General features: G+C 45.0%; 1 pseudogene; it reads left to right on the top strand.

The window, feature by feature from the left end:
• The first annotated feature begins 20263 nt into the window (after positions 1–20263).
• Positions 20264–22316, top strand: LOC119278695 (annotated as a pseudogene).
• The last annotated feature ends 584 nt before the right edge of the window (positions 22317–22900 follow it).

Here is a 22900-nt window from a genome sequence, read left to right as displayed (position 1 = left end):
CTGAGGGTTAACGGGATTGACATCTTACTATTATCAGGAAAACAACAAGTGCAGACTGGGAAGCGAAGGAGAATAGAACCCGAAAGTTAAGCGTTCTCGGGCTAGAGTAGTGAGAGGGATGGGTTACCGGTCGGGAAGTTAGATGATTTGGAATGAGTGATCCACACTTGAGCAGTTAAGAGAGGTGATTAGAGACTAAATCATCAAATAATTCATAAAAATTAAAAATCGAAAAAAAATTCAAAAAAAATAAAAAAAATCAAAAAAAAACCTTTAGTACCCGTTGGTAACACCAACCGGTACTAAAGGTCCCCCATACCAGGGTGCGAGCTCACGCCACGTGGTGGCACTTTAGCGCCGGTTCGTGCCGAACCGGTACTAAAGGGGGGGGGCTTTAGTGCCCACCCTTTAGTGCCGGTTATGGAACCGGCACTAAAGGCCCTTACGAACCGGCGCTAAAGCTCCGTTTTCTACTAGTGAGGGCCCGAACCTGGGTAAAACATCGTGTCCCTTGTCTCCTGTTACCATCCGCCTAGACGCACAGTTCGGGACCCCCTAGCCGAGATCCGCCGGTTTTGACACCGAAAGTAGCACTTAGGAAAATTTCACAATCGCGCATCCCCACTTCGATCTCCTCTCCCCCGACGGCGGTGAATCCATCCCGACGTCGTCCCCGTCCACCCCAACACCGTCGCCGCCCCGCCCAGCCCCGACCCCCCGTCCCATGCCGCCCCGCCCCGCCCCGCGCTGCACCTCGCTGTCGCCGCCCCGCGCCGTGAGCAACTTTTTATGATTTTTGTTAGATTTTGTTAGATTTTTTTTAGATTTTTTTGTAGTTCATAGATTTTTTTTGTTAGATGTGTAGTAATTTAGATGTGTAGTTCATAGATTTTTCTGTTATATTTTTTTCATATTGTGTAATTAATTTGTTCATATTGTGTTAGATTTTTTAGTTAGAAAAATAAGAGAAAGTGTTTAATATAATTAGTTAGAAAAATACTACTTTATTTTATTTATAGTAAGTGCTTCATATTTAGTTGAACTAGCTAGTTGATTTAATAAACTACTTTATTTTACTATATATAGAATTAGTTTGTTTTTAGTAAGTACTACTTTATTTATTTATAGTAAGTGTTTAGTAGTTGAACTAGCTAGTTGATTTAATTAATAAAACTGCTTTATTTAACTATATATAGAAGTAGTTCCTGCATCGACGTCGGCGATGCCTATCCCGCATCCTCGTCGTCGTCGACTCGGCGGTGGAGGCCTGCTTGATCAGGGCCATGTTCGGGACTGGGCTCCGCCAGGCTGGTATTGGGAGGTGCTACCTTCTGGGGGATGTAGGTTGGTGAGGAGCAGCCCATTATTGACCCGATCCTTGTTTGGTGGCGGTCGCGTGGGCCAGTGACGGTGCCGAGGCTTCCGGACACCGCCGAGGTTGTACGTCACCGTGTCAGCGAGGAGGACGAGCACGTCCATCGCTACATGGTTGCATTGGAGCACAGGTTCGACAATACCTGGCAGGTTCTTCAGGGATCTCACTGGACCTATGATCCTGTGATGGTCCCTTATCTTTGGGTGTCCACCGCCCGCGACGATACCCGTCGGGCGCTATGGTTCTAGTTGTATTAGTGATGCTATATTAGTGATAATATTCGACGATATACGGACACCAAGAGATGATGTACTTTTGCTTATAATTATTGAATGCATGCTAATTAGAATACTACTTTATTTTATGATTTGGTTTTGCTTATTGAATGCTCATATTGGAAAATTTCTCCTTCATTCCCATGTGCTAGACAATTTGGTGTAATAATGCACTCGGTAACTAAAGGAGGAGCTACGTACATCACCGATAGTCAACCCGTGATTAATAATAATGATCTAGTTTAATATTTGAATTATGAACATAGGTCGGAAATGTTGGGGAACGTAGCAGAAATTCAAAATTTTCTACGCATCACCAAGATCAATCTATGGAGAAACCAGCAACGAGGGGAAGGAGAGTGCATCTACATACCTTTGTAGATTGCTAAGCGGAAGCATTCAAGAGAACGGGGTTGAAGGAGTCGTACTCGTGGTGATCCAAATCACCGGAGATCCTAGTGCCGAACGGACAGCACTTCCGCGTTCAACACACGTACAGCCCGGTGACGTCTCCCATGCCTTGATCCAGCAAGGAGAGAGGGAGAGGTTGAGGAAGACTCCATCCAGCAGCAGCACGACGGCGTGGTGGTGGTGGAGGAGCGTGGCAATCCTGCAGGGCTTCGCCAAGCACCGCGGGAGAGGAGAAGTACTTGGGAGAGGGGGAGGGCTGCGCCAGAACTTGTGGTGCGGCTGCCCTCCCACCCCTCCAATATTTATAGGTGGGGGGAAGAGGGGGCCGGCCCCCCTAGATCCCATCTAGGGTTGGGGCGGCGGCCAAGGGGGGAGGAGTGCCTTCCAAGTCAAGTGGAGGCCTCCCCCTTTAGGGTTTTCCCCTCCCATGCGCATGCGCCTTGGGGGGGCTGGTGCCCCTGGCCCATTAAGGCTAGGGCGCCCCCCTACAGCCCATTCTACTGTATTGGACGTGGTGGAACAATTTCCGGACCTCCGGACCCCTCCGGAATCCTCCGGAACCTTCTGGAAGCTTCCCGGTACAATACCGAAAAAACCCGAACTTTTTCCGGAACCCGAACAACAACTTTCCATATATAAATATTTACCTCCGGACCATTCCGGAACTCCTCGTGACGTCCGGGATCTCATCCGGGACTCCGAACAACATTCGGTAACCACATACAAACTTCCTTTATAACCCTAGCGTCATCGAACCTTAAGTGTGTAGACCCTACGGGTTCGGGAACCATGCAGACATGACCGAGACAACTCTCCGGCCAATAACCAACAGAGGGATCTGGATACCCATGTTGGCTCCCACATGTTCCACGATGATATCATCGGATGAACCACGATGTCAAGGAGTCAATCGATCCCGTATACAATTCCCTTTGTCTAGCGGTATTGTACTTGCCCGAGATTCGATCGTCGGTATGTTGATACCTTGTTCAATCTCGTTACCGGCAAGTCTCTTTACTCGTTCCATAACACATCATCCCGTGATCAACCCCTTGGTCACATTGTGCACATTATGATGATGTCCTACCGAGTGGGCCCAGAGATACCTCTCCATTTACACGGAGTGACAAATCCCAGTCTCGATTCGTGCCAACCCAACAGACACTTTCGGAGATACCTGTAGTGCACCTTTATAGTCACCCAGTTACGTTGTGACGTTTGGTACAGCCAAAGCATTCCTACGGTATCTGTTGGGGAACGTAGCAGAAATTCAAAATTTTTTCCTACGAATCACCAAGATCTATCTATGGAGAGACCAGCAACGAGTAGAAAGAGAGTGCATCTACATACCCTTGTAGATCGCTAAGCGGAAGCGTTCAAGTGAACGGGGTTGATGGAGTCGTACTCGTCGTGATTCAAATCACCGATGATCAAGTGCCGAACGCACGGCACCTCCGCGTTCAACACACGTACAGCCCGGTGACGTCTCCCACGCCTTGATCCAGCAAGGAGAGAGGGAGAGGTTGAGGAAGACTCCATCCAATAGCAGCACAACGGTGTGGTGGTGGTGGAGGAGCGTGGCAATCCCGCAGGGCTTCGCCAAGCACCATGGGAGAGGAGGAGGAGGGAGAGGGGCAGGGCTGCACCAACGAGAGATCAAATCGCGTGTTATGGGCTGCCCCATGCCTCAATATATATAGGGGGGAAGGGGGCTGCGCCCCCTTTAGGGTTTTCCCACCCCTAGGGGCGGCGGCCAGCCCTAGATGGGTTTTGGGGTGCGGCCAAGAGGGGGGGGACGTGTCCATCCTCCCCAAGGCACCTCGGAGGTGCCTTCCCCCTTGAGGACTCTTCCCTCTAGGGTTCCCTAGGCGCATGGGCCTCTTGGGGCTGGTGCCCTTGGCCCATGTAGGCCAAGGCGCACCCCCTACAGCCCATGTGGCCCCCCGGGGCAGGTGGCCCCACCCGGTGGGCCCCCGGGACCCTTCCGGTGGTCCCGGTACAATACCGATGACCCCGAAACTTGTCCCGATGGCCGAAACAGGACTTCCTATATATAAATCTTTACCTCCGGACCATTCCGGAACTCCTCGTGACGTCCGGGATCTCATCCGGGACTCCGAACAACATTCGGTAACCACATACAAGCTTCCTTTATAACCCTAGCGTCATCGAACCTTAAGTGTATAGACCCTACGGGTTCGGCAGACATGCAGACATGACCGAGACGTTCTCCGGTCAATAACCAACAGCGGGATCTGGATACCCATGTTGTCTCCCACATGTTCCATGATGATCTCATCGGATGAACCACGATGTCAAGGACTTAATCAATCCCGTATTCAATTCCCTTTGTCTATCGGTATTTTACTTGCCCGAGACTCGATCGTCGGTATCCAATACCTTGTTCAATCTTGTTACCGGCAAGTCACTTTACTCGTTCCGTAACACATCATCCCGTGATCAACTCCTTGGTCACATTGCGCATATGATGATGTCCTACCGAGTGGTCCCAGAGATACCTCTCCGTTTACACGGAGTGACAAATCCCAGTCTCGATCCGCATAAAACAATAGATACTTTCGGAGATACTTGTAGTGCACCTTTATAGTCACCCAGTTACGTTGTGACGTTTGATACACCCAAAGCACTCCTACGGTATCCAGGAGTTACACGCTCTCATGGTCAAAGGAAGAGATACTTGGCATTGGCAAAGCTCTAGCAAACGAACTACACGATCTTTGTGCTAGGCTTAGGATTGGGTCTTGTCCATCACATGATTCTCCTAATGATGTGATCCCGTTATCAACGACATCCAATGTCCATAGCCAGGAAACCATGACTATCTGTTGATCACAACGAGCTAGTCAACTAGAGGCTCACTAGGGACATATTGTGGTCTATGTATTCACACGTGTATTACGATTTCCGGATAATACAGTTATAGCATGAATAAAAGACTATTATCATGAACAAAGAAATATAATAATAATGAATTTATTATTGCCTCTAGGGCATATTTCCAACAGTCTCCCACTTGCACTAGAGTCAATAATCTAGTTCACATTGCCATGTGATTAACACTCACAGGTCACATCGCCATGTGACTAATACCCAAGAGTTTACCAGAGTCGGTAGTCTAGTTCACATCACTATGTGATTAACACTCAATGAGTTTGATCATGTTGCTTGTGAGAGAGGTTTTAGTCAACGGGTCTGAACCTTTCAGATCCGTGTGTGCTTTACAAATCTCTATGTCATCTCCTAGATGCAGCTACCACGCTCTATTTGGAGCTATTCCAAACAACTGTTCTACTTGGAGCTATCCTAAATTATTGCTCCATTATATGTATCCGGTCTCTCTACTCAGAGCTATCCGGATAGGTGTCAAGCTTGCATCGTCGTAACCTTTACGACGAACTCTTTTACCACCTCCATAATCGAGAAAATTCCTTAGTCCACTAGTTACTAAGGATAACTTTGACCGCTGTCCTGTGAGCCATTCTTGGATCACTCTTGTACCCCTTGACTGTCTCATGGCAAGGCACACTTCGGGTGCGGTACACAGCATAGCATACTGAAGATCCTACGTCTTAAGCATAGGGGACGACCTTCGTCCTTTCTCTCTATTCTGCCGTGGTCGAGCTTTAAGTCTTAACTTCGTACCTTATAACTCAGGCAAGAACTCCTTCTTTGACTGGTCCATCTTGAACACCTTCAAGATCATGTCAAGGTATGTGCTCATTTGAAAGTATTATTAAGCATTTTGATCTATCTTTATAGATCTTGATGCTCAATGTTCAAGTAGCTTAATCCAGGCTTTCCATTGAAAAACACCTTTCAAATAACCCTATATGCTTTCTAGAAATTCTACATCATCTCTGATCATCAATATGTCAACAACATATACTCATCAGAAATTCTATACTGCTCCCACTCACTTCTTTGGAAATACAAATTTCTCATAAACTTTGTATAAATCCAAAATCTTTGATCATCTCATCAAAGCGTACATTCCAACTCCGAGATGCTTACTCCAGTCCTTAAAAGGATCGCTGGAGCTAGCATACCTTTTAGCATCCTTAGGATCGACAAAACTTTTCTGATTGTATTGCATACAACCTTTCCTTACGAAAACTAGTAAGGAAACTTGTCTTGACATCCATCTGCCAGATTTCATAAATGCAGCTAATGCTAACATGATTCCGACGGACTTTAAGCATCGCTACGAGTGAGAAAATCTCATCGTAGTCAACTCCTTGAACTTGTCGGAAAACACTTCGCCACAAGTCGAGCTTCATAGATGGTGACATTACCATCCACGTCCGTCTTCTTCTTAAAAGATCCATTTATCTCAATGGATTGCCGAGCATCGGGAAAGTCCATCAAAGTCCATGCTTTGTTCTGATATATGGATACTATCTCGGATTTCATGGCTTCTAACCATTTGTCGGAATTTGGGCCCACCATCGCTTCTCCATAGCTCGTAGGTTCATTGTTGTCTAGCAACATGACCTTCAAGACAGGATCACCTTACCACTCCGAAGTAGTACGTGTCCTTGTCGTCCTACGAGGTTTGGTAGTGACTTGATCCGAAGTTTCATGATCAATATCATAAGCTTCCACTTCAATTGGTGTAGGTGCCACAGGAACAACTTCATGTGCCCTGCCACACACTAGTTGAAGAGACGGTTCAATAACCTCATCAAGTCTCCACCATCCTCCCACTCAACTCTTTCGAGAGAAACCTTTCCTCGAGAAAGGACCCGATTCAAGAAACAATCCATATTGCTTTCGGATCTGAATTAGGAGGTATACCCAACTGTTTTGGGTGTCCTATGAAGATGCATTTTATCCGCTTTGGGTTCGAGCTTAATCCTGAAACTTTTTCACATAAGCGTCGCAGCCCCAAACCTTTAAGAAACGACATCTTAGGTTTCTCTAAACCATAATTCATACGGTGTCATCTCATCGGAATTACGTGGTGCCCTATTTAAAGTGAATGTGGTTGTCTCTAATGCCTAACCCATGAACGATAGTGGTAATTCGATAAGAGACATCATGGTATGCATCATATCCAATAGGGTGCAACTATGATGTTCGGACACACCATCATACTATGGTGTTCCAGGCGGTATTAATTGTGAAACAATTTCCACAATGTCTTAATTGTGTGCCAAAACTCGTAACTCAGATATTCATCTCTATGATCATATCATAGATATTTTTATCCTCTTATCACGACGATCTTCCAACTTCACACTGAAATTACTTGAACCTTTCAATAATTCAGACTCGTGATTCATCAAGTAAATATACTCAACATCTACTCAAATCATCTGTGAAGTAAGAACATAACGATATTCACTGCATGCCTCAGCACTCATTGGACTACACACATCAAAATGTGTTACTTCCAACGAGTTGCTATCTTGTTCCACTTTACTAAAAGTGAGGCTTTTCAGTCATCTTGTCCATGTGGTATGATTTGCATATCTCAAGTGATTCAAAATCAAGTGAGTCCAAATGATCCATTTGCATGGAGCTTCTTCATGCATATATACCAATAGACATGGTTCGCATGTCTCAAACTTTTCAAAAATGAGTGAGTCCAAAGATCCATCAACATGGAGCTTCTTCATGCGTTTTATACCATTATGACTTACATGGCAGTGCCACAAGTAAGTGGTACTATCATTACTATCTTATATCTTTTGGCATGAAAATGTGTATCCCTACGATCAAGATTCAATAAACCATTCCTTTAGGTGCAAGAGCACTTATTCAGGTTTAATACTAATCTTGATGGTAGAGGGAGCGTGCGATGTTAGATCACATCAAACTTGGAAACACTTCCAACACATATCGTCAGCTCACCTTTAGCTAGTCTCCGTTTCATTCCGTAGCTTTTATTTCGAGTTACTAACACTTAGCAACCGAACCGGTATCTAATACCCTGGTGCTACTAGGAGTATTAGTAAAGTACACATTAACATAATGTATATCCAATATACTTCTATCGACCTTGCCAGCCTTCTCATCTACCAAGTATCTAGGGTAATGCTGCTCCAGTGGTTGTTCCCCTTATTACAGAAGCACTTAGTCTCGGGTTTGGGTTCAACCTTGGGTTTCTTCACTAGAGCAGCAGCTGAATTGCCGTTTCATGAAGTATCCCTTTGTTCCCTTGCCCTTCTTGAAACTAGTGGTTTCACTGACCATCAACGATTGATGCTCCTTCTTGATTTCTACTTTCGCGGTGTCAAGCATCGCGAATATCTCAAGGATCATCATATATGTCCCCGATATATTATAGTTCATCACAAAGCTCTAGCAGCTTGGTGGTAATGACTTCGGAGAAACTATCACTATTTCATCTGGAAGATCAACTCCCACTTGATTCAAGTGATTGTTGTACTCAGACAATCTGAGCACAAGCTCAACGATTGAGCTTTTCTCCCTTAGTTTGCAGGCTAAGAAAATCGTCGGAGGTTTTATACCTCTTGACATGGGCACGAGCCTGAAATCCCAATTTCAGCCCTCGAAACATCTCATATGTTCCGCGACGTTTCGAAAACATCTTTGGTGCCTCTACTTAAACCATTTAACTGAACTATCACGTAGTTATCAAAACGTGTATGTTCGATGTTCGAAACATCCACAAACGACGTTTGGGGTTTAGCACACTAAGCGGTGCATTAAGGACATAAGCTATCTACTGTCTGCATAATTGCTACTTTCAACTTTCAACTATATTTTCTCTAGGAACATATCTAAAACAGTAGAACTATAGCGTGAGCTACGACATAATTTGCAAAAGGTCTTTTGACTATGTTCAAGATAATAGAGTTCATCTTAAGAACTCCCAATCAGATAGACATCCCTCTGGTCATCTAAGTGATCACATGATCCGAGTCAACTAGGCCGTGTCCGATCATCACGTGAGACGGACTAGTCATCATCGGTGAACATCTTCATGTTGATCGTATCTACTATATGACTCATGCTCGACCTTTCGGTCTCCGTGTTCCGAGGCCATGTCTGCACATGCTAGGCTCGTCAAGTTAACCCTAAGTGTTTTCGCTGTGTAAAACTGTCTTACACCCGTTGTATGTGAACGTAAGAATCCATCACACCCGATCATCACGTGGTGCTTAGAAGCGACGAACTGTAGCAACGGTGCACAGTTAGGGGTGAACACTTCTTGAAATTGTTGTAAGGGATCAACTTATTTACTACCGTCGTTCTAAGCAAACAAGATGCATAAACATGATAAACATCACATGCAATCAAATAGAGTAGTGACATGATATGGCCAATATCATATAGCTCCTTTGATCTTCATCTTCGGGGCTCCATGATCATCTTGTCACTGGCATGACACCATGATCTCCATCATCATGATCTCCATCATCGTGTCTTCATGAAGTTGTCACGCCAACGACTACTTCTACTTCCATGACTAACGCGTTTAGCAATAAAGTAAAGTAGTTTACATGGCGTTCTTCAATGACACGCAGGTCATACAATAAATAAAGACAACTCCTATGGCTCCTGCCGGTTGTCATACTCATCGACATGCAAGTCGTGAATCCTATTACAAGAACATGATCTCATACATCACAATATCATTCATCACATTCTTCTTGGCCATATCACATCACAAAGCATACCCTACAAAAACAAGTTAGACGTCCTCTAATTGTTGTTTGCATGTTTTACGTGGCTGCTATGGGTTTCTAGCAAGAACGTTTCTTACCTACGCAAAACCACAACGTGATATGCCAATTGCTATTTACCCTTCATAAGGACCCTTTTCATCGAATCCGTTCCGACTAAAGTGGGAGAGACTGGCACCCGCTAGCCACCTTATGCACCAAGTGCATGTCAATCGGTGGAACCTGTCTCACGTAAGAGTACGTGTAAGGTCGGTTCGGGCCGCTTCATCCCACAATACCGTCGAAACAAGATTGGACTAGTAACGGTAAGCATATTGAACAACATCAAAGCCCACAACTACTTTGTGTTCTACTCGTGCAAAGAATCTACACAATAGACCTAGCTCTGATACCACTGTTGGGGAACGTAGCAGAAATTCAAATTTTTTTCCTACGAATCACCAAGATCTATCTATGGAGAGACCAGCAACGAGTAGAAAGAGAGTGCATCTACATACCCTTGTAGATCGCTAAGCGGAAGCGTTCAAGTGAACGGGGTTGATGGAGTCGTACTCGTCGTGATTCAAATCACCGATGATCAAGTGCCGAACGCACGACACCTCCGTGTTCAACACACGTACAGCCCGGTGACGTCTCCCACGCCTTGATCCAGCAAGGAGAGAGGGAGAGGTTGAGGAAGACTCCATCCAACAGCAGCACAACGGCGTGGTGGTGGTGGAGGAGCGTGGCAATCCTGCAGGGCTTCGCCAAGCACCATGGGAGAGGAGGAGGAGGGAGAGGGGCAGGGCTGCACCAACGAGAGATCAAATCGCGTGTTATGGGCAGCCCCATGCCTCAATATATATAGGGGGGAAGGGGGCTGCGCCCCCTTTAGGGTTTTCCCACCCCCTAGGGGCGGCGGCCAGCCCTAGATGGGTTTTGGGGTGCGGCCAAGAGGGGGGGGAGGAGTCCATCCTCCCCAAGGCACCTCGGAGGTGCCTTCCCCCTTGAGGACTCTTCCCTCTAGGGTTCCCTAGGCGCATGGGCCTCTTGGGGCTGGTGCCCTTGGCCCATGTAGGCCAAGGCGCACCCCCTACAGCCCATGTGGCCCCCCGGGGCAGGTGGCCCCACCCGGTGGGCCCCCGGGACCCTTCCGGTGGTCCCGGTACAATACCGATGACCCCGAAACTTGTCCCGATGGCCGAAACAGGACTTCCTATATATAAATCTTTACCTCCGGACCATTCCGGAACTCCTCGTGACGTCCGGGATCTCATCCGGGACTCCGAAAAACATTCGGTAACCACATACAAGCTTCCTTTATAACCCTAGCGTCATCGAACCTTAAGTGTGTAGACCCTACGGGTTCGGGAGACATGCAGACATGACCGAGACGTTCTCCGGTCAATAACCAACAGCGGGATCTGGATACCCATGTTGGCTCCCACATGTTCCACGATGATCTCATCGGATGAACCACGATGTCAAGGACTTAATCAATCCCGTATTCAATTCCCTTTGTCTATCGGTATTTTACTTGCCCGAGACTCGATCGTCGGTATCCAATACCTTGTTCAATCTCGTTACCGGCAAGTCACTTTACTCATTCCGTAACACATCATCCCGTGATCAACTCCTTGGTCACATTGCGCATATGATGATGTCCTACCGAGTGGGCCCAGAGATACCTCTCCGTTTACACGGAGTGACAAATCCCAGTCTCGATCCGCATAAAACAATAGACACTTTCGGAGATACTTGTAGTGCACCTTTATAGTCACCCAGTTACGTTGTGACGTTTGATACACCCAAAGCACTCCTACGGTATCCAGGAGTTACACGCTCTCATGGTCAAAGGAAGAGATACTTGACATTGGCAAAGCTCTAGCAAACGAACTACACGATCTTTGTGCTAGGCTTAGGATTGGGTCTTGTCCATCACATGATTCTCCTAATGATGTGATCCCGTTATCAACGACATCCAATGTCCATAGCCAGGAAACCATGACTATCTGTTGATCACAACGAGCTAGTCAACTAGAGGCTCACTAGGGACATATTGTGGTCTATGTATTCACACGTGTATTACGAGTTCCGGATAATACAGTTATAGCATGAATAAAAGACTATTATCATGAACAAAGCAATACAATAATAATCAATTTATTATTGCCTCTAGGGCATATTTCCAACAGTATCCGGGAGTGGCACAATCTCATGGTCTAAGGAAAAGATACTTGACATTAGAAAAGCTTTAGCATACGAACTACACGATCTCTGTGCTAGGCTTAGGATTGGGTCTTGTCCATCACATCATTCTCCTAATGATGTGATCCCGTTATCAATGACATCCAATGTCCATGGTCAGGAAACCGCAACCATCTATTGATCAACGAGCTAGTCAACTAGAGGCTTACTAGGGACATGGTGTTCTCTATGTATCCACACATGTATCTGAGTTTCCTATCAATACAATTATAGCATGGATAATAAACGATTATCATGAACAAGGAAATATAATAATAACTAATTTATTATTGCCTCTAGGGCATATTTCCAACAGTCTCCCACTTGCACTAGAGTCAATAATCTAGTTCACATCGCCATGTGATTAACATTCACAGGTCACATCACCATGTGACCAACATCCAAAGAGTTTACTAGTGTCACTAAACTAGTTCACATCATCATGTGATTAAGACTCAATGAGTTCTGGGGTTTGATCATGTTCTGCTTGTGAGAGAGGTTTTAGTCAACGGGTCTGCAACATTCAGATCCGTATATACTTCGCAAATCTCTAGGTCATATTCTAAATGCTGCTTCCACGCTCCACTTGGAGCTATTCCAAATGGTTGGTCCACTATACGTATCCGGTTTGCTACTCAGAGTCATTCTGATAGGTGTCAAAGCTTGCATCGACGTAACCCTTTACGCCGAACTCTTTATCACCTCCATAATCGAGAAACATGTCCTTATTTACTCCAAGGACAATTTTGACCGCTGTCAATGATCCATTCCCGGATCATTCTTGTACCCCTTGACTGACTCATGGCAAGGCACACTTCCGGTGTGGTACATAGCATAGCATACTATGGAGCCTACGTCTGAAGCATAGGGGACGACCTTCGTCCTTTCTCCCTTTTCTGCCGTGGTCGAGCTTTAAGTCTTAACGTCATACCTTACATCTCAGGCAAGAACTCCTTCTTTGACTGATCCATCTTGAACACCTTCAAAATCATGTCAAGGTATATGCTCATTTGAAAGTACCATTAAGCGGTTTTTGATCTATCCTCATAGATCTTGATGCTCAATGTTCAAGTAGCTTAATCCAGGTTTTCTATTGAAAAACACTTTTCAAATAACCCTATATGCTTTCCCGAAATTTTACATCATTTCTGATGAACAATATATACTCATCAGAAATTCTATAGTGCTCCAACTCACTTCTTTGGAAATACAGGTTTCTCATAAATTTGTATAAACCCAAAATCTTTGATCATCTTATCAAAGTGCATATTCCAACTCCGAGATGCTTACTCTAGTCCATGGAAGGATTGCTGGAGCTAGCGTACCTTTTAGCATCCTTAGGATCGACAAAACCTTTCTGATTGTATCACATACAACCTTTCCTTTCGAAAACTTGTAAGGAAACTCGTTTTGACATCCATCTGCTAGATTTCATAAATGCAGCTTGTGCTAACATGATTCCGACGGACTTTAAGCATCGCTACGGATGAGAAAATCTCATCGTAGTCAACTCCTTGAACATGTGAAAAACACTTCTCCACAAGTCGAGCTTCATAGATGGTGGCATTACCATCCACGTCCGTCTTCTTCTTAAAGATCCATTTATCTCAATGGCTTGCCGATCATCGGGCAAGTCCACCAAAGTCCATGCTTTGTTCTGATACATGGATCCTATCTCGGATTTCATGGCTTCTAACCATTTGTCGGAATTTGGGCCCACCATCGCTTCTCCATAACTCGTAGGTTCATTGTTGTCTAGCAACATGACCTTCAAGACAGGATTACTGTACCACTCTGAAGTAGTACATATCCTTGTCACCCTATGAGGTACGGTAGTGACTTGATCCGAAACTTCATGATCACTATCATAAGCTTCTACTTCAATTGGTGTAGGTGCCATAGGAACAACTTCCTGTGCCCTGCTACACACTTGTTGAAGTGACGGTTCAATAACCTCATCAAGTCTCCACCATCCTCCCACTCAATTCTTTCATGAGAAACCTTTCCTCGAGAAAGGACCCGATTCAAGAAACAATCCCTATTGCTTTCGGATCTGAATCAGGTGGTATACCCAACTGTTTTTGGGTGTCCTATGAAGATGCATTTTATCCGCTTTGGGTTTGAGCTTATCAACCTGAAACTTTTTCACATAAGCATCGCAGCCCCAAACCTTTAAGAAATGACAACTTAGGTTTCTCCAAACGGTGTCGTCTCAACGGAATTACGTGGTACCCTATTAAAGTGAGTGCGGTTGTCTCTAGTGCCTAACCCATGAACGATAGTGGTAATTCGATAAGAGACATCATGGTACGCACCATATCCAACAGGGTGCAACTATGATGTTCGGACACACCATCACACTATGGTGTTCCAGGCGTTATTAATTGTGAAACAATTTCCACAATGTCTTAATTGTGTTCCAAAGCTTGTAACTCAGATACTCATCTCTATGATCATATCATAGATATTTTATCCTCTTGTCACGATGATCTTCAACTTCACTCTGAAATTACTTGAACCATTCAATAATTCAGACTTGTGTTTCATCAAGTAAATATACTCAGTATCTACTCAAATCATCCGCGAAGTAAGAACATAACGATATTCACTGCATGCCTCAGCACTCATTGGACTGCACACATCAAAATGTGTTGCTTCCAACAAGTTGCTATCTTGTTCCATTTTACTGAAAAATGAGGCTTTTTAGTCATCTTGCCCATGTGGTATGATTTGCATATCTCAAGTGATCCAAAATCAAATGAGTCCAAACAATCCATCTGCATGGAGTTTCTTCATGCGTATACACCAATAGACATGGTTTGCATGTCTCAAACTTTTCAAAAACGAGTGAGTCCAAAGATCCATCAACATGGAGCTTCTTCATGCATTTTATACCAATATGACTTACATGGCAGTGCCACAAGTAAGTGGTACTATCATTACTATCTTATATCTTTTGGCATGAAAATGTGTATCACTACGATCGAGATTCAATAAACCATTCAGGTTTAATACTAATCTTGATGGTAGAGGGAGCGTGCGATGTTTGATCACATCAAACTTGGAAACACTTCCAAGATATATCGTCAGCTCACCTTTAGCTAGTCTCCGTTTATTCGGTAGCTCTTTTATTTTGAGTTACTAACACTTAGCAACTGAACCGGTATCTTAATACCCTGGTGCTACTAGGAGTACTAGTAAAGTACACATTAACATAATGTATATCCAATATACTTCTATCGACTTTGCCAGCCTTCTCATCTACCAAGTATCTAGGGTAATTCTGCTCCAGTGGTTGTTCCCCTTATTACAGAAGCACTTAGTCTCGGGTTTGGGTTCAACCTTCGGTTTCTTCACTAGAGCAGCAGCTGATTTGCTGTTTCATGAAGTATCCCTTCTTGCCCTTGCCCTTCTTGAAACTAGTGGTTTCACCAACCATCAACAATTGATGCTCCTTCTTGATTTCTACTTTCACGATGTCAAACAACGCGAATACCTCAAGGATCATCATCTCTATCCTTGATATGTTATAGTTCATCACGAAGCTCTAGTAGCTTGGTGGCAATGACTTTGGAGAAACATCACCATCTCATCTAGAAGATCAACTCCCACTCGATTAAAGTGATTGTTGTACTCAGACCATCTGAGCACAAGCTCAACGATTGAGGTTTTCTCCCTTAGTTTGCAGGCTAAGAAAATCATCGGAGGTCTCATACCTCTTGACGTGGGCACGAGCCTGAAATCCCAATTTCAGCCCTTGAAACATCTCATATGTTCCGCGATGTTTCGAAAACGTCTTTGGTGCCTCAACTCTAAACCGTTTAATTGAACTATCACGTAGTTATCAAAACGTGTATGTCCGATGTTCGCAACATCCACAAACGACGTTTGGGGTTCAGCACACTGAGCGGTGCATTAAGGACATAAGCTTTCTACTGTCCGCATAATCGCTACTTTCAACTTTCAACTATATTTTCTCTAGGAACATATCTAAACAGTGGAACTAAAGCGCGAGCTTACGACATAATTTGCAAAGACCTTTTGACTATGTTCAGGATAATTAAGTTCATCTTATGAACTCCCACTCAGATAGACATCCCTCTAGTCATCTAAGTGATTACATGATCCGAGTCAACTAGGCCGTGTCCGATCATCACGTGAGACGGACTAGTCATCATCGGTGAACATCTTCATGTTGATCGTATCTACTATACGACTCATGCTCGACCTTTCGGTCTCTTGTGTTCCGAGGCCATGTCTATACATGCTAGGCTCGTCAAGTTAACCTAAGTGTTTCGTGTGTGTAAATCTGGCTTACACCCGTTGTATGTGAACGTAAGGATCCATCACACCCGATCATCACGTGGTGCTTAGAAACAACAAACTTTCGCAACGGTGCACAGTTAGGGGGAACACTTTCTTGAAATTTTAATGAGGGATCATCTTATTTACTACCGTCGTTCTAAGCAAATAAGATGCATAAACATGATAAACATCACATGCAATCAAATAGCGACATGATATGGCCAATATCATTTTGCTCCTTTTGATCTCCATCTTCGGGGCTCCATGATCATCATCGTCACCGTCATGACACCATGATCTCCATCATCATGATCTCCATCATCGTGTCTTCATGAAGTTGTCTCGCCAACTATTACTTCTACTACTATGGCTACCGGTTAGCAATAAAGTAAAGTAATTACATGGCGTTGTTCAATGACACGCGGGTCATACAATAAATAAAGACAACTCCTATGGCTCCTGCCGGTTGTCATACTCATCGACATGCAAGTCGTGATTCCTATTACAAGAACATGATCAATCTCATACATCACATATCATTCATCACATTCTTCTTGGCCATATCACATCACATAGCATACCCTGCAAAAACAAGTTAGACGTCCTCTAATTGTTGTTTGCACGTTTTACGTGGCTGCTATGGGTTTCTAGCAAGAACGTCTCTTACCTACGCAAAACCACAACGTGATATGCCAATTGCTATTTACCCTTCATAAGGACCCTTTTCATTGAATCCGTTCCGACTAAAGTGGGAGAGACTGGCACCCGCTAGCCACCTTATGCACCAAGTGCATGTCAGTCGGTGGAACCTGTCTCACGTAAGAGTACGTGTAAGGTCGGTCCGGGCCGCTTCATCCCACAATACCTTCGATTTGGGTCCTTGTGGATACACCTCCAATTCTTCCCCCATGTGAGCTTAACATAGTTATTAAGTAATTTATATTGTTTATTTCAAAATAGTTGACATCTTATTTCCATTGACAACTTATTTTCATTCTTCAAAGAACGTGCGGAAGATGGTAGACAGAACCCACTACACCGATGGCTCCGAATTAATTTATAGGGAGAAAAATCATCTGATCGCATTTGTACTGATCTTGAGAATTACAATGTCTCCAATCGAACTCCTCAACATTATGGTCAATACGTGCCACTAGTGCACGTGTTGAACTACGGTAACTGCCATGGAGATACCCTAGTAAGAGTTTTTACTATTACGACATCCGTGCATCTTTTTACACACTTCTAAAACTAGTACATCATTGCTAACTACGAAGTTATTACTATTTTTTCAATAGATAATCCCGAATGATTGTGTGCCTCATCTGATGTATACGCACGGTACCCTTCATGGTTTGAACATACAACCAGGTCTTCCTACGAATCTGAACTGTCCATACTGGGTTTCTAAAAGAAGTGGAGACATGACAATCAAAGAATGGAAAAAATGTATGGACGGTCGTAAGGAGCTTCTTGGAAGCAAAAGGCAGCGAAGCGCAAAAATTGGAGACATGATGATCTCCATTCTTCATAATGGAGAGTCAGGGTCTATATTATTTTATGCTATTTTACCTTAAGAGTGTTTAGGTCCTACCTGATACTGATGATCATGTGCTAAGAACAACTATATGTAGGGTTGGGTTCGATGACTATGAGGATGATGATCGTATGACTTATTATTAATAACGAGTAGAAGTTGTATGATGCATATGATGCACGATTAGTAGGACTTGTTATTATATATGATGATGTATGATGCGAGCATGCAGCGGGTGAAATGAACATAGCAGCAGTGGTAAACCAAGGACGAAGATATAAGAGAGGACACTTCTCTCTATTAGCTAGCTAATAACAACCTAAAAATAACCCCCAAAACCCCTAAAGCAGCCACTTTTTAAAAAAAACATCTCCTTTTGGTCTCGATTGGTGCCACCAACCAGGACCAAAGGCCCCCCTGCCTGGGCTCGGCGCACTGGCCACGTGGAGGCACATCTGTCCCGGTTCGTGTTTGAACCGGGACTAAGGGGGGGGGGTATTAGTAACGACCCATTAGTCCCGGTTCATGAACCGGGACTAAAGGCCCATACGAACCGGGACAGATGCCCCCTTTTCTACTAGTGATGGGTCTTGTCCATCACATCATTCCCCTAATGATGTGATGTCGTTCATCAAATGACAACACATGTCTATGGTTAGGAAACATAACCATCTTTGATTAACGAGCTAGTCAAGTAGAGGCGTACTAGGGACATTATGTTTTGTCTATGTATTCACACATGTACTAAGTTTTCGGTTAATACAATTCTAGCATGAATGATAAATGTTTATCATGATATAAGGAAATATAAATAACAACTTTATTATTGCCTCTAGGGCATATTTCCTTCAGGAGCACACCGACAAGCCGCTCGACGACACCCAGAAGATCCTCGACAACCGTCTAGTGAGTAAAGATGATCTATTTGGACATTTTATACGTGGAGTAGTGTTGTGTAGTACTAGCATGTGTATGTGCTTGCCAAGTGCTATCTTGGTTTTTATTGTTTGCAGGGAACACCTTCGAGTGGCCTATGTTTTGCCGGAATGTTGATTCATTTCTGCTCCGGCAAATTTCAGGCGCTCGATATGTCCTATTATAGCAAAGGTCATGCCGAATTTTTTCGCGAATTTTGGCATGACTTGTGCTAGAAAGTAGGAAATATCGAGTGCCCGTAATTTGCCGGAACGGGGATTAATCAACATTCTGGCAGAACAAAGGCCACTTTTTTGTCATCTCTCCATATATGTAACGCGTTGACTTTCAGTTTGTCGATGCATCTTGAGTGACTTTCAATCTGTAGGATGCCGACTGTTGTCGTGGGGGTCGCTTCTCTTCCTTCTTCTCGTGATATACATTGGTAATGCACGAGAGAAGGAGGGGAAGCAACCATTAACGATGGTCGAAATATCTGTGAGGGAGTGTCCATCATATACTGTCGAAATATAAGAGAGGAAGAATCTCGACTGTTGTCGTGGGGGTCACTTCCTCTTCCTTTTGCTCATGATATACCTTGGTAATGCACGAGAGAAGGAGGGGAAGCGACTATCATCGACGGTTGAAATAACTATGAGGAAGTGTCCACCATATACTGTCGAAATATAAGAGAGGAAGAATCCCGACAGTTGTCGTGGGGGTCACTTCTCCTTCGTTCCCGTGTGCTAGACATTTTTTGTAATGCACTCGAAAACGAAGGGAGGAGCGACCATCACCGACGGTCAAATATATCAGAGAAGGAGTGCCCACCATATACACCACATGAGACGATGATAGTTTTCAAGAAAAGACTTGACAGACCGACAGTCAACCCATGATGAATAATAATCATCTAATTTATTTTTTGTAGTACATATATTGAATTTCAGAAGTTTAATCTTTGAATTATAAACATAGGAAATGTCCGACGACGATAGGATACCTAAGTGCGACTACTACTACGACGACCGGGGTCTGTGCAACATGCCTCATCTGCAAGACGGTAGGTGCTTCACTATTAAGCTCAATGAGACCTTCGATGTTTGTATGATACGCAACGTCGATAAGCCTATTTTCTTTAATTAAGCACGACTTCTGCTTCTTCAACGTGTAATTTTCGTTTTTTACAATTCGACTACTACATCCCCTGCCATGCAAGATGTTATGTCTTGGAGAAGCTGGATTTCGAAGATGATGAGAATATGGAGACAAAGAGAGAGTTCACCTCAGGACCCAAAAAAGGGATGGCGATGCAGCGCTGTATGGAACCAAAAACAAGCACAAAGCGACGGTCACGCCAAGCCAAAACATTCTATGGAATTCTTTCCTTCTTTCTTTCTTGCAGCCATGCAACCTTCCGCGGGCGCTATCAATGGAGAATTCTAGCTAGCTTTCGTTTTTCTTTGGGTAAAACGTTACTACCGCCCGACGCAGCGGCCTTATCCCTTCGTCTCCCCCTGACGTCTCACCTGCACCCCACATCTCCCTCACACGCTCTCCCTCCCTCCCCCACCGTCTCCTACCTCGCGATTCTTGTCGTAGACTAGCGCTGCAAGGCACTTGCTGCATTACTTGAATGCAGCTGGGCCACAAACACTGGAACACAGGATTGAGACTTGAGAGGGTAGCTCAACTCCACGAGTGCAACTGCATGCTGCTCTACTAGGCCTAGGCGGCAGCGTGAGGCCATCGGTGGACAAGCAAATGCATCAAAAAGGTGCCAAGAGAATTTATCATCCCGTCTGTTCAGTTTTATCTTGTACTAGCTAGTACTAGTAATTAGTTTCAAACCATAGTTGACAAATCACAACCTTTTTGCCGGCTGATCGATGCACTGTGTATCTGTATGTAGGCCAATCTACGGATCTGGATTCCTGCGTCCTGGAGATGCATCAGCTAGCCCATGAGCTGGAAGATAAACTAGCCACCCTGAACTCATCCAAGGCCCAGGTCGGCGACGGCCACCGTCCTTGTTCCATCATCGTCGGCAAGGTCGTGACCTCACGCGCAACGTCGACAGCAGCGAGTACGATCCTGACCACGTCGCCATCGGCCCGTACAACTACCCTCGGCCCCACAGCAATAACCCACACCTCGCCATGGAGCACGACAAGCTGGCAAGTCTCGACCTGGTGCTCTCGGCCGCAAAGGCGACGAGACCAACAATGACGGTGGAGGTATATGTCAAGGAGCTGGCATGCCTGGAGCGTGACACCAGGAACTGCTACGCCAACACATTTGATGACATGACGAGCGAGCAATTCGTGCGCATGCTGCTCCTCGACGGCTGTTACATACTGTCCCGCCTCGTCGGCTTCCGAGCACATCATCTAGATCAAGATGATGTAGGGACTGCAGAGGCCGGTGTCTCATCGGCAAACAGGGCAGAGGCGCTAGCAGTCGTCCGCGACGTTTCCTATCTCGCGGAGAACCAGATACCGTTCTTCGTGCTTGAGCAGATCGGGGAGCTGACCACTTTGGACGGTAAGGATCGTGTGCTTATAGACATCTCGGGTTATGCCCTTGATCTCATGAGGAGACAAAAGTATGCGACGGCCGCGACGGCCATGGTGCCGCCAGAGCCGATGGTGCCGGGAAATCTTCTCCATCTTCTTCATATGCACTTGAAGCCACTCTCTGTCTCACATGTCATGCCGGTTAGCATCGCCGATCACATGTCTGTGCGCCGGTGGCGCTCGGCAACAGAGTACAACTTCGTGGGAGTGAAGTTCAAGGCTCGAGCCATGAGCGAGAAGGGTCTCATCCGCTGCATCCTCGACGTGAAGCTGGGCAGCGGTGGCGGCACGCTGGAGGTCCCCTGCCTGGACATCGACAGCGAGACGTGGCGGTTATTACGTAACTTGATAGAGCTGGAGCAGCGGAACCGGGAGACGGTGGGGAGCCACGTCACGGCATACTGCGTGTTCATGTCCCAGGTGGCCTGCACCACGAAAGATGTGGAGCTCCTGTCGAAGAGAGGCGTCATCGTGCATGGCCATGGCAACAACGAAGAGGTGGCCAAATGCTTCGCCGACCTCTGCAAGGGGATCCAATTCGACCCTGACGACCCCGAGTGCAACTACCTGCGGGAGACATGCTGGATTCTAGAAAAGCGGTCTCGGAGCTCTTCACGGAGGTGGATGGCGTGGCTAATACAGAGGTACTTGAGGAACCCCTGGCTAGCCGTTGGGCTCCTGGCAGCTGCTATTGGCTTAGTTCTCGCAGTCATCCAAACAGTCTACTCTGTTTTGTGTTACTACAAACAATGATGAAATTAGAAATCTAAACATCTTTTCAGTCTCTAAGAACCAGACGACATGATAATAATATTTAGATCATGTCCTACGTGACTTTACAAAAATCAGGGTAGAGTTATGGAATGCCGAAGGGCCATCACACTTATGGAATGTATTTTTAGTCATGTATTCTGTGTTGTGAGTTATGAGTTATGACATGTTCACTGGACAGCCGTAAGGGGTGTTGTACGATGTATAGTGGATTTTAAATGACAAAATAGAAAATAAAAAAATGAGGATAAGTTTTCTGGGCAGAGCCGATCTATTTGAGATATGACTTTGCTCAGTGTGTATTGGTGTTGGCTGCCTAAATCGAATTGATACAAAGCTCGGGTGTCAAGATGGCAACAGGGACGAAACCTGCCGGGTTTTGCTTGCCCAAACCCGTCCCCATCCCCGTCCCCATGCACGGGGCCAGATTTTTGCCCGTTCCCTTAACCTGTCGGGTTTTCTGATCCCGCGAGGCCCGCGAGCAGTCAGCAAACACAGCAGCTGTTCAAAGAAAAAACATGAGCATATTACAACAATGGCAGCAACAAAAATCAGCACATATTGAAGCAGTAAAACATGAGATAAATATAGCCACCATGAAATAGCATTTTAGCAGCAAACATAGTATGTTTCAGCAGTAAAACTTGAGCATATTTCAGGACAATACAATAGTATATTTCAGCAACATTTCAAAAATAACAGAAGGAAAAGGAACATATTTTAGCATAATACAATAGCATATCTCAGCAACAAAGGCCCTGTCATGTAGTAGACGGTCGAAGCTCGATCAGTGGATGGGTAGAAATTGGTGGATCAGTTGATATACTACGTATTTT

This window comes from Triticum dicoccoides, chromosome 3B (genome assembly GCF_002162155.2).
Source record: "Triticum dicoccoides isolate Atlit2015 ecotype Zavitan chromosome 3B, WEW_v2.0, whole genome shotgun sequence".
In the NCBI taxonomy this organism is placed as follows: Eukaryota; Viridiplantae; Streptophyta; class Magnoliopsida; order Poales; family Poaceae; genus Triticum; species Triticum dicoccoides.
Note: the sequence above shows the minus strand (reverse complement) of the source record. Positions and strands in the feature narration are given on the sequence as shown.